The sequence below is a fragment of the Rutidosis leptorrhynchoides genome, chromosome 5 (genome assembly GCF_046630445.1).
Source record: "Rutidosis leptorrhynchoides isolate AG116_Rl617_1_P2 chromosome 5, CSIRO_AGI_Rlap_v1, whole genome shotgun sequence".
Lineage (NCBI taxonomy): Eukaryota > Viridiplantae > Streptophyta > Magnoliopsida > Asterales > Asteraceae > Rutidosis > Rutidosis leptorrhynchoides.
In genome coordinates this window covers 360,470,145-360,484,998 of record NC_092337.1, presented here as the reverse complement: position 1 = coordinate 360,484,998, position 14,854 = coordinate 360,470,145, and positions in this window count along the sequence as shown.

The following is a 14,854-nucleotide window of genomic DNA, read 5'->3' as shown; positions in this document are numbered from 1 at the left end:
CTTTAACGTTAGTTGGAGGAGGAAGCTTTGAGATTACATCGATCTTAGCTTTGTCTACTTCCATTCAATCTCGAGAAATCTTGTGTCCTAAAACAATGCCTTCCTTCACCATGAAGTGGCATTTTTCCCAATTTAAAACAAGATTTGATTCCTCACAACGAATTAACATTCGCTCGAGGTTTGAAAGGCATGAATCGAAGGAGTCTCCAAAAACAGAGAAATCGTCCATAAAGACTTCCATACTTCCTTCTATCATGTCGTAAAATATTGCCATCATACACCTTTGAAAGGTGCCTGGCGCGTTACATAATCCGAACGGCATTCGTCAGTATGCGAATGTACCAAATGGACATGTAAAAGTTGTCTTGTCTTGGTCTTTTGGATCAATGGGAATTTGAAAATAACCGGAAAATCCATCAAGGAAACAATAGTGCTCTTTTCCCGCTAAACGTTCTAGCATTTGGTCAATATAAGGAAGTGGGAAATGATCTTTCCTTGTGGCGTCGTTTAAACGACGGTAGTCTATACAGACTCTCCAACCAGTGACTGTTTTTGTAGGAACGAGTTCATTTTTATCATTAAGAATAACAGTTGTACCCCCTTTCTTAGGTACTACTTGAACAGGACAAACCCATGGGCTATTGGATATAGGGTATATTAGCCCGGCATCAAGTAACTTGATAACCTCCTTTTTGACAACTTCTTTCATGTTAGGGTTAAACCTTCGTTGTCTTTGTACCACGGGTTTAAAATCTTCTTCCATTAGAATCTTATGAGTACAATAAGCGGGGTTAATCCCTGGAATATCGGTTGTTTTCCAAGCAATTGCTTTCTTGTGAGTTTTTAGAACGGACATTAACCTATTCTTTTCGTTATCGGAGAGTTTTGATGAGATTATAACAGGTAATTGTGACGTACCTTGGAGATAAGCATACTCCAAATGTTCCAGGAGTTCTTTAAGTTCCAAGGTTGGTGGTTCTTCCAAGGAAGATTTTATTCGGAACCTGTTACCATCGGTAATTTCTTCAAAGGGTTCATCTTCCTTGGGAATTTCTTCCTCACAGCAATCTTCATCGATGACTACTTTCAACAATTCGTCAAGTTCAAGCTCTACATCGAATTCATCACTTTCATTCATTGGGGTGAAGTTTGAGGTGTCTATATTTAGTAATTCTTGCAATTCTTTTTCAACACAACAATCAACAATGTCTACCTTATAACATTCATCATCGGAGGAGATAGGTTGTTTCATAGCTTTATCTTTGTTTAAGGTAACTCTATCTTCCCCTACACCTAGACTAAGCTTTTTGTCTTTAACACGCACAATTGCGTCAGCGATATTTAGAAATGGTCACCCTAGAATTAGGGGAACCTTGCTATCTTCTTCCATTTCAAGGACAACGAAGTCGGCAGGAAAGATTAAATGATTGACTTTAACTGGTAGGTTTTCGGCAATACCAATAGGATAGTTAAAAGTTCTATCTGCTAGGCGTATACACATCCTAGTTAGTTTTAGATCTCCTAGGTTTAGTTTTAAGTACAAGGAGTGTGGCATAAGATTGATACTTGCGCCTAAGTCAGCTAATGCATCGTACATTACTGAATCTCCCATCAGACACGGAATAATGAAACTACCAGGATCTTCGAGTTTCGGTGGCATCTTTTGCTTTTGCAAAATTGCTGAGCATTCCTCATTAAGGAATGTGGTTGAAACCTCTTCATATTTACCTTTATCGGCTATGAGATCCTTGATAAACCTTCCATAATTTGGCATACCCCTAAGAACTTCCGCGAGTGGCATGTTAATGCTAATTTGCTTGATCATATCTGCAAATTTTTGATATTGGCTCGCGAGTTTGTCTTTCTTTAATGCCTTCGGGTATGGAATAGGTGCCTTGTGCACCTTTACATGTGTTTCTTCACTTTTCTTCGATATGATCTCTGGTGGATCATTCTTCTCTTGTTCTTTCTCAACATGTTCATCTATATCAGCAGGTTCTTGTAAACTAGAAGAAGACAAAGGAACTTCTGAGGTCTTACTAGTTTATGGGTTAACAGTTAAACCACTTCTAGTAGTTATAGCATTTACATGCTCATTCCTTGTTTGATTGTTGTTGGGATTCACTTGAGTATTTGAGGGGAGAGCGCCTGGTGGCCTCTCTGATAGTAACTGTGAGATCCTTCCAACATCTCTTTCTAAATTCTGAATCATAGCTTGTTGATTTCGAATTTGTTGAGTTTAAATTTCCGCAGTTTGCTCGTGCTTAACCATAAAATCTCTTAAGAGATCTTCTAAACCGGATTTCTTTTCGGGTTGTGGTTGCATAAGTGCTTGTGATTGTGGTTGATTGTGTTGGAAATTATTTTGATAAATTCGTTGAGGTTGATTTCGGTTGTTTAGGTTATTGTAACCTGGTGGTGCATTTCTTTGATTTTGATTTTGATTTTGGAAATTTCGGTTATTTTGGTAAACCGGATTTCCTCCTTGATAGTTATTATTATTTAAACCTGAAGGTCCTCCTACTTGGTAGTTGTTAATTGGAGGATATTTTCGGTTATTTGCTTCTATCGCTGGAAAATTGTTGAAATTCATTTCACCTTTTTGCAAGTAACCTAGGAAATTTGCTTGCTCTTCCATCGTTGCTTGATCACTATCTCTGGTAAGATGGGGACCTTGGTACAGTTCACATCCTACCCTGATAGCATGCATTTCCTTGGCTACTTTCTCAATTTGCCTTGCTTGATTTTCCATTTGAACTTTTAAAGAAGCAATTTCATCATTGCTTTCGATATTAGCAACGGTTGATGATCTAGAGAATTCTATCTCTTGATGCCAATTATGAGAATGTGCTGCTATATCGGCAATGATAGTGTGAGCGTCTTCCGGTGTTTTATTCATGATCGAACCTCCAGCTGCAACATCTATATCTTTTCTAGTAGCCACATTGACTCTTTTATAGAATATTTGGACTTTTTAGAATGTATTCAACCCGTGTTGAGGACATACCCTAAGCATTTTGTTGAATCGGGTCCAAGCTTCATAAAGAGTCTCATTAAGCTTTTGTTTGAAGTGATTTATATCACTTTGCAATTTTGCTGCTTTTAAAGCAGGGAAGAATTCTGACAAAAACTTTTCCATCATATCATTCCAATCTTCGATATAACCTTCTGGTAACGAGTCTAACCAATCTCTTGCATCATCCTTTAGGGATCATGGAAAGATTTTCAAACATGCGACTTCATCGGAGACATCCTTGATTTTGAATAGCTTGCAAATGCTTACAAACTTACGAAGATGCTCGTTGGCATCCTCATTTGGAGCTCCACCGAATTGGCATGTATTAGTCACCATGTGAAGGAATTGACCTTTTATTTCAAAGCCGTCAGTCATCGTAGGTTGAATAATTCCGTGGCCTTGACCTGTTCTTGTCGCCTTCATTAATGCTTCCATCGTTTGATTTGTAATAGCCATCTCTTCTTCTTCCTTAATAACTGGCTTTATGATTGGTTGAATATCTGGTTCAGAGTTATAATCTAATGAAAGTGATTCTAAATCCTCGGCGAGAGACTCCACTTCTTGAGCTCTTAAACGTTCGTGAAATTCTCTTTCGGGTTCAGGATATGGAGGAGTTAATTCAGTGTTGGAGGAACGTAAATTCATGCATTAATTTCTATTATGAATTCATAACACCAAAAGCTTTTCTAGTTTTGAATTCCTATTAAAGGATCGAATAACCTAAAGTCTATTAAAAATTTTTAAACAAAACCGCTCCCCGGCAGCGGCGCCAAAAAGTTAATGGTGTGAAACAGTACCTTTATTTATTAACGGATTTGAATTGTTTTGTTACACGAATTGATTTTATTGTATATGTGGTGTTTTAATGAATTCAGGTTGGTTTCACACATATATAGGCAACTAGTCCTATTCGTGTAGTTTATTTTGTTGGTAAATCCGGTTCGTTCCACAGGGAGACAGTGTTTAAATTATTTTTAATAGTCTTTGAAGTTAAACTTATTTAAAGGGGGTTTTGGATTATGAATTTATAATACTACATAATAATAATAAAATATAACTTAATCTTAACTTAATTATATTACTTATTAATTTATACGAATACATTATTTATAATTATTAACTTAAAAGTGAATTAATTGAAATTATACTAATTGTGATCTAAATAAGTTTATTACTAAATGATAATTAATAAAATAACAACTTTTAATAAAACTAATTGATTAGAATTTTGTTTTGAGCAATAAATTATAATACAAATTTATTTAAATTAACTGAATAATAAAAATGAATTATAGGAAATTATAATAATTAAACTAATTATAAATTAATTACTTTAGGATAATAATAAAAGATTTAATTTAAAACTTAGAATTCAAATAAAATTCGTAACAGTGTTATTTTTATACGTACGCGTTTCGCGTAGATTTATACGCGTTCCGCGTATAATTTTGAAGGTACGCGTTTCGTGTAATGTATACGCGATACACGTAAGTTATATTCGATGTGACAAACAGTTCTGGTACAAATTCGAGTATTTTGATGTATATTTTTATTTTAAGTGAATAATAATAATACGTAAATAATAAAAATAATAAGTATTTTACAATATATAAATAAATGGGAGTGTTTACTTAAATGTGTCACCTATAGATCCATGGATTGTTTTGAGTTTAAGCCCTATTAAAACGTTTTAGTATAAAACTTTATATTTTTCTTTCGAATAAATATAAAGTTATGACTAACTAAATTCAATCTAATTTTCATCGGATCTTATTTTAGATAGTTACTATTCCCCAAGTATTTATATTTTGAACCAACCCAGTTTTGACTTTCGCCAAAACCCAAATCATAACGGTTTCCCTTTTTACAATTTCACTATTATATGACTAGTGATATTATCCAAACCACCGAACTTTATTTCTAATTTAGTGTTAGTAAATTATTTATAAGTTCGTCTAGATCACTTTTAATGTTGAAGCTTAATTTATATAGATAAAAATAACTTTCGTTAATTGAATCTAATAAATTAAGTGACAAGGGTTAAATATCCAAGTACATAATAATGGTTCTTTTAATTAGGCACAATATTAAAAATACTTAAGTTACATTTTAATTTTTACAAATGATAACAATCTATTTCACTAGGGGCTCTACATCTAAGCAAACACTAGGGAAATTAGCTACTCATTATACTAGGGTAAACATGAAAATGTAAATATACAAACATAATAATAACGATAAAAATTGATAACGATAATTTTAATAGGATATACTTACGAAAATCTCCACTTTCATTTACTTTAAACGGTAGAAAATTACAATAACAACTCCCCTTGCACTCGTACAATAATACCCTTAATCACAAACAATACACCCTTAAAACTGAAACTATCCTAAAAATTGAATCTTGAAACTGAAATTAATACGGAGTACTTGAAAGAAAAATAAACAGGATAAAAGTTGTGTGGGATTTGGAGTTGTATACTCCTCACTCTGTCCTTTGAACTCGTACTCCGTATTATAGCATTGAAATTCAGTAGTAGGTAGCTACTTTGATCTGTATGTTCTCTTTTGTATCTGTAAAGTAGAAAAAGCAGTCATATTATATCCAAAAGCGACCGTCCCATGTGAATTTGTATCTGAATCTGGTCTCAACATTACGCGTTTCGCGTAGCCATCCACACGTTCCGCGTAAGGCTAAAATACTACGCGTTTAGCGTACTCACCTACGCGATCCGCGTAAGAGTCACGACAGTTTTTTTTAATTTTTATTATTTCGTTTATTCTTTGTTGATCCCGTGTTGACGTGTATCGATTTGGACTTTCATTTGAACTATTTTTCTTCGATCATCTTGAAATTGCATATCACTCCACTTGTGTTATTTGAACTTGAATAAACGTTTCTTGATATATATTTGATTTAAATTCATCATTTATCGAATTTCTTCTAACTTTAAGCTCGCGTTTACTTTTGTCATTTTTCTCGTGAATTATGCATTTGAATGTCTTCGTTTCGGTAAAAGCTGATGAAATATAAATGATATTGCGTCGAAATATATGTATGTTTAAAGCAATATCAAAATACCCCATACTTGAACGTTACTTGTCCTCAAGCAATTACATCTTCTAAATAGAATAGAAACATTACATATTTTTCCATATCGAACATTAAATCACACAACACACGCTACACGAAATAAAAACACACGCTATATGGAATAATTTGGAAACACTACACAATATTTATTGGATCACACGCACACCACACGAAATGAAATTCTGACAACAGAAACAACGTAGAAACTCGTGATTAAGGTTTAAAAATTTGGATCCTTAGGGAAAATTGGACCTTGTGAAAACGTTTTAAGATTTTATAAAATGGCATGCTAGTTTTTACACTAGAAACGTTTTACGGTTTTAACCTCAAATTCCGGTTGAGGGTAACTGAAAACCGTAGTCTCAGTCGGATATTAGCAAGCTATCCGCCCCCATAATTGAAGTATCATGGAACTTGAAACCGAATGTCCTAAAAATGGTTTTACACAATATAATTCATAAAATAGCATAAGTTTTAGAATAAAATTATATCGTGTCCAAATATCATCGGTGAACCATGAGTTTGCACACCTCAATTTGTTATGGCATATGTATGTTGAACGCGATCAAACATAGATGCGGTTGATCTTTACGGAGATCATCCATCTGGGGATTAGATTCATTAGTCTTAAAAGCTAATTTGCAATGTGCCCCCCCATGGTACGAGACAGATCCATCTCATGGTTAGGATAAGTCTGACCACCAAAAACCCTGTTTGATGCTGAGGTGAGGTTGATTTCTAGCCGATGATAGAGATGACTTTTCAAGATTTTTCGTCAACCTACAGCTGTTCTGGACTACATCTTCTAACATAGGTTAGCAAGTGTGTCATTTTGGAAGACTTTACTTCCTTAATGGGATATTCAGGTTTATACATTCCAAAGCAATGATATCTGCAATAAACTTCATAGAAACATGTGATAAATGGTTCCAAACATATGGGTTTATAAATTCCTTTATACTTGGTTTTCTTTTAAATATTTTAATCAAATAAACTTATGTATTTTTAATGTATGGAGACAATAATTTCGGTTTTTGACACCTAATCTTTAATTGCTCGTAATTATCTTAAAAATTGATTAGTTATATTTGTTTAAAAATTGTAAAAATTTTCATAAAAACCACTAAATTATAAGTTCTCGAGAATTTATATACTCCCACCCCACACTTAAGATTATGTAATGCTCTCATTACATAAAATCTGATTAAAATGTATAAATTTGAGAGGACAAAAAGTGTAAAGTATTTAGAACTTCCTTTATTAAGCAATTGGAGATTGTAAAATGCTTATTGTACGAACATAGCCAATCCTTTTTATCACAATAATGCTTTCGTGTTTCGCTATGTCGAATCTCATCATCGTAAGTACCTGTCAACAAATATGTCAATCACAAATGAGATGGGGTTGTACTTTAGTAGTACAAAAAGTTTACCCCACACTAAAAGTTTTTGTATAAAATATATAAAAGTAAAAGTAAATTAACACACCATAAAAATTATTTTACAAAAACAAATACAAAATAAATTGTTCTAAAACTAAAAAGAAAACTAGAAAAATGACCACGCAGGGCCTCCCTGATCTTCCTGTTCCTGTTCCCGTTGCTCTTGCTGTCGCTGTTCATTTTGGCGTTGTTCCTCGTAAAAACGCCTATAGGCTTCCTGAGTTGCGGCTACGGCAGCGTTGGGGTCATAAGGTGGAGGTAGGGGGTCACCGTGTGCTTGTCATTGGGGGTACGAAGGAAAGGCTGAGGGTGTGTAAGTCTGTGGGTTAGCTGCGTATAAATATGCCTGATGATGCGCCCACTCTAACTGTGCTCCCTGGCCCCTCTGATCGTAGCGGATGTTTTCTAGAATATTTCCCTGATCTAATTGGGTTGCCCTTACATCCCCTTACTGTCGAGACAAACTAGTGTATTGGTTTTCTGATCTCTGTCCCCATGTTTCATATGAGTTTCTTACGTCTAAACTCAATGAATCAAACGAATTTTGTAGCATATCGAAATCAGAAATACCTGCACTAAACGAACTAGCCTGATCTGGCTGTCTTCGTCTCCTCCTAGTTTCCCTCGTAGGTTCCTCATCCTCCTCCATAGGAGCGGAAGCAACAACTTCTTGTCGTCTTAAACTAATTACCCCGCCCCTCACGTGTATAGCCTTTGCCGTCTTATACACATCCAATCCTAAAGTTTTAACAGCTTGATCTACTGGTTGGATTGGAGGTTCTGATTCACTTGGGTCGAGTTCGAACCAGTTTCTTAGACACGTGATGTAGTGACCCCCCGACATGTCACTTGTCCCTCTAGCACCTTTACCAACAATGGCCAAAAAGTAAGCAACTCCATAGGGTATACTAACAAATGTATCCCTATCTCTAATCGCATCTAAATACCAAAGGTCGATATAATTAATTTTATCTGTATTACTAAATGACCTTTGGTTTATTGTGTTCGCTATAAATTTATGAATTATTCTAAAGCGAACATCAGTGATCTTTAGGCATGATTCTTGGCCTGGCTCATATGTATTCCTTCGAGTAAAAGATTTCCAGACTCTCGAAGAATCATAATTTCCTGTATATCTAGCCCCTGTAAAAATATACTCCCTAAAACCAGGAGCCAACATCTCCTCAACGGTGTAAATCCCTAATGCGTCAGTCACGTTGCTTAGGGACATACTTCTATCTACCCAACCCAGTCGAAATTGTAGAAAATTAGGGTCATTGATAGTTTCTGGGTGTAAACTCATTCTAACGGTAGAATAGAACTCTAAACACCATTCTCTATATACAGGGCTATTTAAATTAAACAACCTCTCAAAATCATTAAAAACCAAAGTCATTCCAAATTCGTTTGTGAAACTTTGGTTTAAAATTCCCCTTATTTGTTCATCTAAGTTGACTGGGTGTCCTAAAGGAGCCCAATCCACAACGTATACTGGAGAGATGTTTCTATTGACCAGAGAAAGTAAGTCCTTAACCTTTTGTAATCGGTTAGGTAAATCATAAGGAAATCTTAGGTTCGGGTGCAGGTTCTGAAGTTGTTGTTCTATTTTCGGTGTTACTTGTTCTTCCCCTTGCTGTTGGTTTACAGCTCTCCTTCTAAATAATCTCTGCATAATATTTTAAAACAAGAGAATCGTCCCAATTGGGTATGTTAATGTTAGCAAAGAATTCATCCTTGACATACAAGCTTGTTTCAACACCACAGGAATCAATATTTCAATAACAGTTTACTTCTAAAAATTAAAACAAACAAAAATAAATCAAAAATTCATAATCATAAATCAAGTTTCTAAAACAAAGTTTAATTCACAAGTGGAACACACAATTAGCTAAGAATATATAATCCAATTCAATCACATTGCCTATATTCCAGCTCCTAATCATCATTACAATCCATACTTGATTCATGACAATTGCAAAAATTTTGAAATATAGACGAAAATAAAAATCACAAAATTAAATAATCAAACTTATATTCAAAGGTTCTACTGCTATCAAAACTTTTAAAAACATCTAATTGGACCCAAAATAACACACTTCAATAGCAATTCCCCAATTTCCCCAATTTCTACAAACCCTAACTTTTCAATAATCAATTAAACATCAAATTTTCATGCTAATTGGGTTTAATAACATACTACCAACATAGCCATAGCAATAATCAAGCAAAATTTAACAATAACAAGCTCTAAATTCGGATTAAAGCTAAACAAATAAATAATGAAAAATTTGAAGAACAAGTGGTAAAATGGGTTTAGGACCCTTACCAATCTCAGCATGTTGATAGATGGAAGAATTGGGGAAGATTGATAGTGTTTATTTAAATTTTGGGTGAGAATTTTGGGGTTTTTGGGTTTCTCCTTCGTGCACAGCAATAAAAAGTTGACCAGCAGCCTTGTTCTTCACACTCTTAATTTTTTAAATAAACCATTATGATTTGGGTCCTAAAGCTTACGCGAAACGTGTGGCTATCCACACGGAACGTGTACAATCGAACGATACGCGAAACGCATAGTACTATGCGAAACGCGTAGAGTGTAAAACCAGAGAGGATATCAGTCGACCAGCAGCCTTGTTCTTCACACTCTTAATTTTTATTTTTATTTTTCAACTTTATAAGTAATTAAAATTTTAAAATATCTTTTATAAATTTATATTTGTTGTTACGGAAATTTCGATTGTTATACCTAGTCTTTATCCGTTTATAAATTTTTAAATTCAACTTATAAAATTTAATTCTTTAAAAGTTAAAGTTTTAATATTTTTTAAAAACAACTTAAAAACAAAACACTCTATTTTTTTTTTCTTTTTAAATTTTTAAATTAAAAGAAAATTAATATTTTAAAATTAAAAACAAGTACATGAAAAATAAAAATTAAATGAATTTAAAATACACTCTATTTTTTTTATATACTTTCAAACCAACTAATTTTCAAACTTAAAATTTATTTCCTATCAACTAGGTAGAGATAATCTCGGTTGTTACACCTATCATTACCCACGACAAAAGTTTACAAGCTATATATCTTTACGGTTATTGATAAAAAAGTATATTTTTAGTAGTTTTAATTTTTCTTTTATTTTTGGTGGTTTACCATTTAAAAGATATATTATGAATCCAACAATAAATTTCGTGCAATTTAAAGAACGACAATTCAGTTGTTACACTTAACATTATCGTTTTAAATGAAAACAGGTTGAACTCAAGGTTTATCAATTTTAAATGGTAGACCCTTTTTAATAAAAACACAACAAACAAATACAAACTAAACACACCAAAACATAAACTCACAAAAATTAACAAACACACAAAAATGCACAAACACACAATTGGCGAGAAAAAGAATTAGATTGTGAAACCGCGTCGACTTGCCTCATAGTGGAGCCATACCATTTCGCTCCCCATCGCTTCGTAGGCGTAACCTCATTGGTTTAAGAGGTTTTCCTCTGAACATTTAAAAGGCCCTTCTCAGCACAAGGTTACGTACTCGTAATTAGAGTCCGTCTGGTTCTTTGGGAACTTTCCGTAATGAGTTGGTTTTCCACATTTTACACACTTGCCCAAATGACGCGCTCGTCGTTTCTTAGCTGATTTTGATTTGCCTTCGGCATAATTTTTCTCGTTAAGTTCTTGCCTTTTTTCTTTACTCGCCTGATCGCATCTTCTCTTTATATCTAATACCACATCTCTCGGTAAAATTTTATCGCACATCAAAAAGAAGTGGTTGTAGACATATTGATTGCGCATCTTGAAAATAAACAATAAATAAAAACGAAAAGAAGAAATAAAAAGGTAGAATGGAGGGAGATGACTAGTTCTTTAGTGTCTGCTAGGGAAAGACCGAACAAACCCCACTCTTAAAGATGAAAATAAAGTTCGAGAATGGAGTTGAAAAACCTTAAAGTTACCCTGAATTTACTTGTCCTTAGGGTAGAAGGTGATCTCGTCTCTTTCCGTAGTATTGATTCCTTCAAAGTATAATTTGAGTCGATGACCGTTCACTTTGAAAGTTCCACCGTCTTTGCTATATAATTCTGCATATCCAGATGGAAAAACTTGTTTTATTATATATGGCCCAGTCCACCGGGATCTAAGTTTCCAAGGTGAAAACTTAAAACGTGATTGGAATACTAATACTTTATCCCCTTGTTCAAATTCTTTCTTTTCTTTTAACCGTGCATCGTGCCATCTTTTAGTTTTCTCCTTGTATGTTTTAGAGTTTTCATACGCTTGTAGTCTTAATTCATCTAATTCATTCAGTTGCAAGAATCGGTTTTCTCCGGCTTTCACAAGGTCGGTATTACATTCTCTCAGAGCTCAGTATGCCTTGTGTTCAACTTCGATAGGTAGATGACACGCCTTACCATAAATTAATCGGAAAGGTGTAGTACCAATGGGTGTTTTAAATGCGGTTCTAAATGCCCAAAGCGCATCATCTAGCTTTTGATGCCAGATTTTTGGATTATTTTTAACCGTTCTTTCTAAAATTCGTTTAAGACCTCTGTTTGTGTTTTCAACTTGGCCACTCGTTTGATGGTGGTAAGAAGTTGAAAAACGATGATTAACTCCATACTTTTTAAGCACTTTCTCGAGTAGTTGATTTGTAAAATGAGTTCCACGATCACTGATTAATGCTTTTGGAATCCCAAAACGAGAGAAAAGATTTTTAAGAAAGCTGACAACAACTCGAGCATCCTTAGTGGGTAGGGCTTTTGCTTCAGCCCATTTAGAAACGTAATCGACTGCCACGAGAATGTATTTGCATTTGTTAGAAGTGGGGAATGGACCCATGAAGTCAATACCCCAAATGTCGAATACTTCGCATACTAGGATACTTTGTTGTGGCATTTCGTCTCTCTTGGATATATTTCCAGATCTTTGACAAGCATCACAAGTTTTTACCATATTGTGTGCATCTTTAAAAATTGTAGGCCAGTAAAAACCTGAGTCAAAAACCTTTTTGGCTGTATAGCTTGGTCCGAAATGTCCACCAGCCGGTCCTTCATGACAGTGCTCTAGAATTTGTTACGCTTCTTTGCCGTATACACATCGACGAATAACTTGGTCAGCCCCTATACGAAAGAGGTTAGGGCTTTCCCATAAGTAAAACTTCAGATCAGCAAAGAATTTCTTCTTTTGCTGAAAAGTTTGATTTTTAACAAGAATTCCTGCGGCTAGATAATTAGCATAGCCCGCAAACCATGGAATTTCTTCTTCTGTTTCAATTCTCATAAGGAACTCATCCAGAAAAGTATCGTGAATAACAGATTCGTCGAGTGTTTCTAAGTTAGGATTTTAAAGACGGGATAAGTGATCTGCAGCGAGATTTTCAGCTCCTTTTTTATCCTTAATTTCAATGTCAAATTCTTGTAGGAGAAGAATCCAATGAATTAGTCTAGGTTTAGTATCTTACTTTTTGAATAAGTACTTTAGGGCTGAATGATCGGTATAAACAATTGTTTTAGATAACACTAAGTAAGATCTAAACTTATCGAAAGAAAAAACTACTGCAAGAAGCTCCTTCTCAGTAGTTGTGTAATTCAACTGAGCTCCTGTAAGTGTTTTACTTGCGTAGTAGATTGGTTGAAATTTGTTATCTTGACGTTGACCTAAAACAGCTCCCATCGCGAAATCACTAGCATCACACATTAGCTCGAAAGGTTTGGACCAGTCGGGTGATACCATAATGGGTGCATTCGTAAGTTTATCTTTTAGAATGGAGAAAGCTTGTAAGCATTCGTTATTGAAATCGAATGTACTATCTTTCTCGAGAAGTTTAGTCATGGGTCTAGCGATTTTGGAAAAATCCTTTATGAATCGTCGATAGAATCCCGCATGAACTAAGAAACTACGAATTCCTTTAACGTTAGTTGGAGGAGGAAGCTTTGAGATTACATCGATCTTAGCTTTGTCTACTTCCATTCTATCTCGAGAAATCTTGTGTCCTAAAACAATGCCTTCCTTCACCATGAAGTGGCATTTTTCCCAATTTAAAACAAGATTTGATTCCTCACAACGAATTAACATTCGCTCGAGGTTTGAAAGGCATGAATCGAAGGAGTCTCCAAAAACAGAGAAATTGTCCATAAAGACTTCCATACTTCCTTCTATCATGTCGTAAAATATTGCCATCATACACCTTTGAAAGGTGCCTGGCGCGTTGCATAATCCGAACGGCATTCGTCGGTATGCGAATGTACCAAATGGACAAGTAAAAGTTGTCTTGTCTTGGTCTTTTGGATCAATGGGAATTTGAAAATAATCGGAGAATCCATCAAGGAAACAATAGTACTCTTTTTCCGCTAAACGTTCTAGCATTTGGTCAATATAAGGAAGTGGGAAATGATCTTTCCTTGTGGCGTCGTTTAAACGACGGTAGTCTATACAGACTCTCCAACCAGTGACTGTTCTTGTAGGAACGAGTTCATTTTTATCATTAAGAATAACAGTTGTACCCCCTTTCTTAGGTACTACTTGAACAGGACAAACCCATGGGCTATTGGATATATGGTATATTAGCCCGGCATCAAGTAACTTGATAACCTCCTTTTTGACAACTTCTTTCATGTTAGGGTTAAACCTTCGTTGTCTTTGTACCACGGGTTTAAAATCTTCTTCCATTAGAATCTTATGAGTACAATAAGCGGGGTTAATCCCTGGAATATCGGTTGTTTTCCAAGCAATTGCTTTCTTGTGAGTTTTTAGAACGGACATTAACCTACTCTTTTCGTTATCGGAGAGTTTTGATGAGATTATAACAGGTAATTGTGACGTACCTTGGAGATAAGCATACTCCAAATGTTCCAGGAGTTCTTTAAGTTCCAAGGTTGGTGGTTCTTCCAAGGAAGATTTTATTCGGAACCTGTTACCATCGGTAATTTCTTCAAAGGGTTCATCTTCCTTGAGAATTTCTTCCTCACAGCAATCTTCATCGATGACTACTTTCAACAATTCGTCAAGTTCAAGCTCTACATCGAATTCATCACTTTCATTCATTGGGGTGAAGTTTGAGGTGTCTATATTTAGTAATTCTTGCAATTCTTTTTCAACACAACAATCAACAATGTCTACCTTATAACATTCGTCATCGGAGGAGATAGGTTGTTTCATAGCTTTATCTTTGTTTAAGGTAACTCTATCTTCCCCTACACCTAGACTAAGCTTTTTGTCTTTAACACGCACAATTGCGTCATCGGTATTTAGAAATGGTCACCCTAGAATTAGGGGAACCTTGCTATCT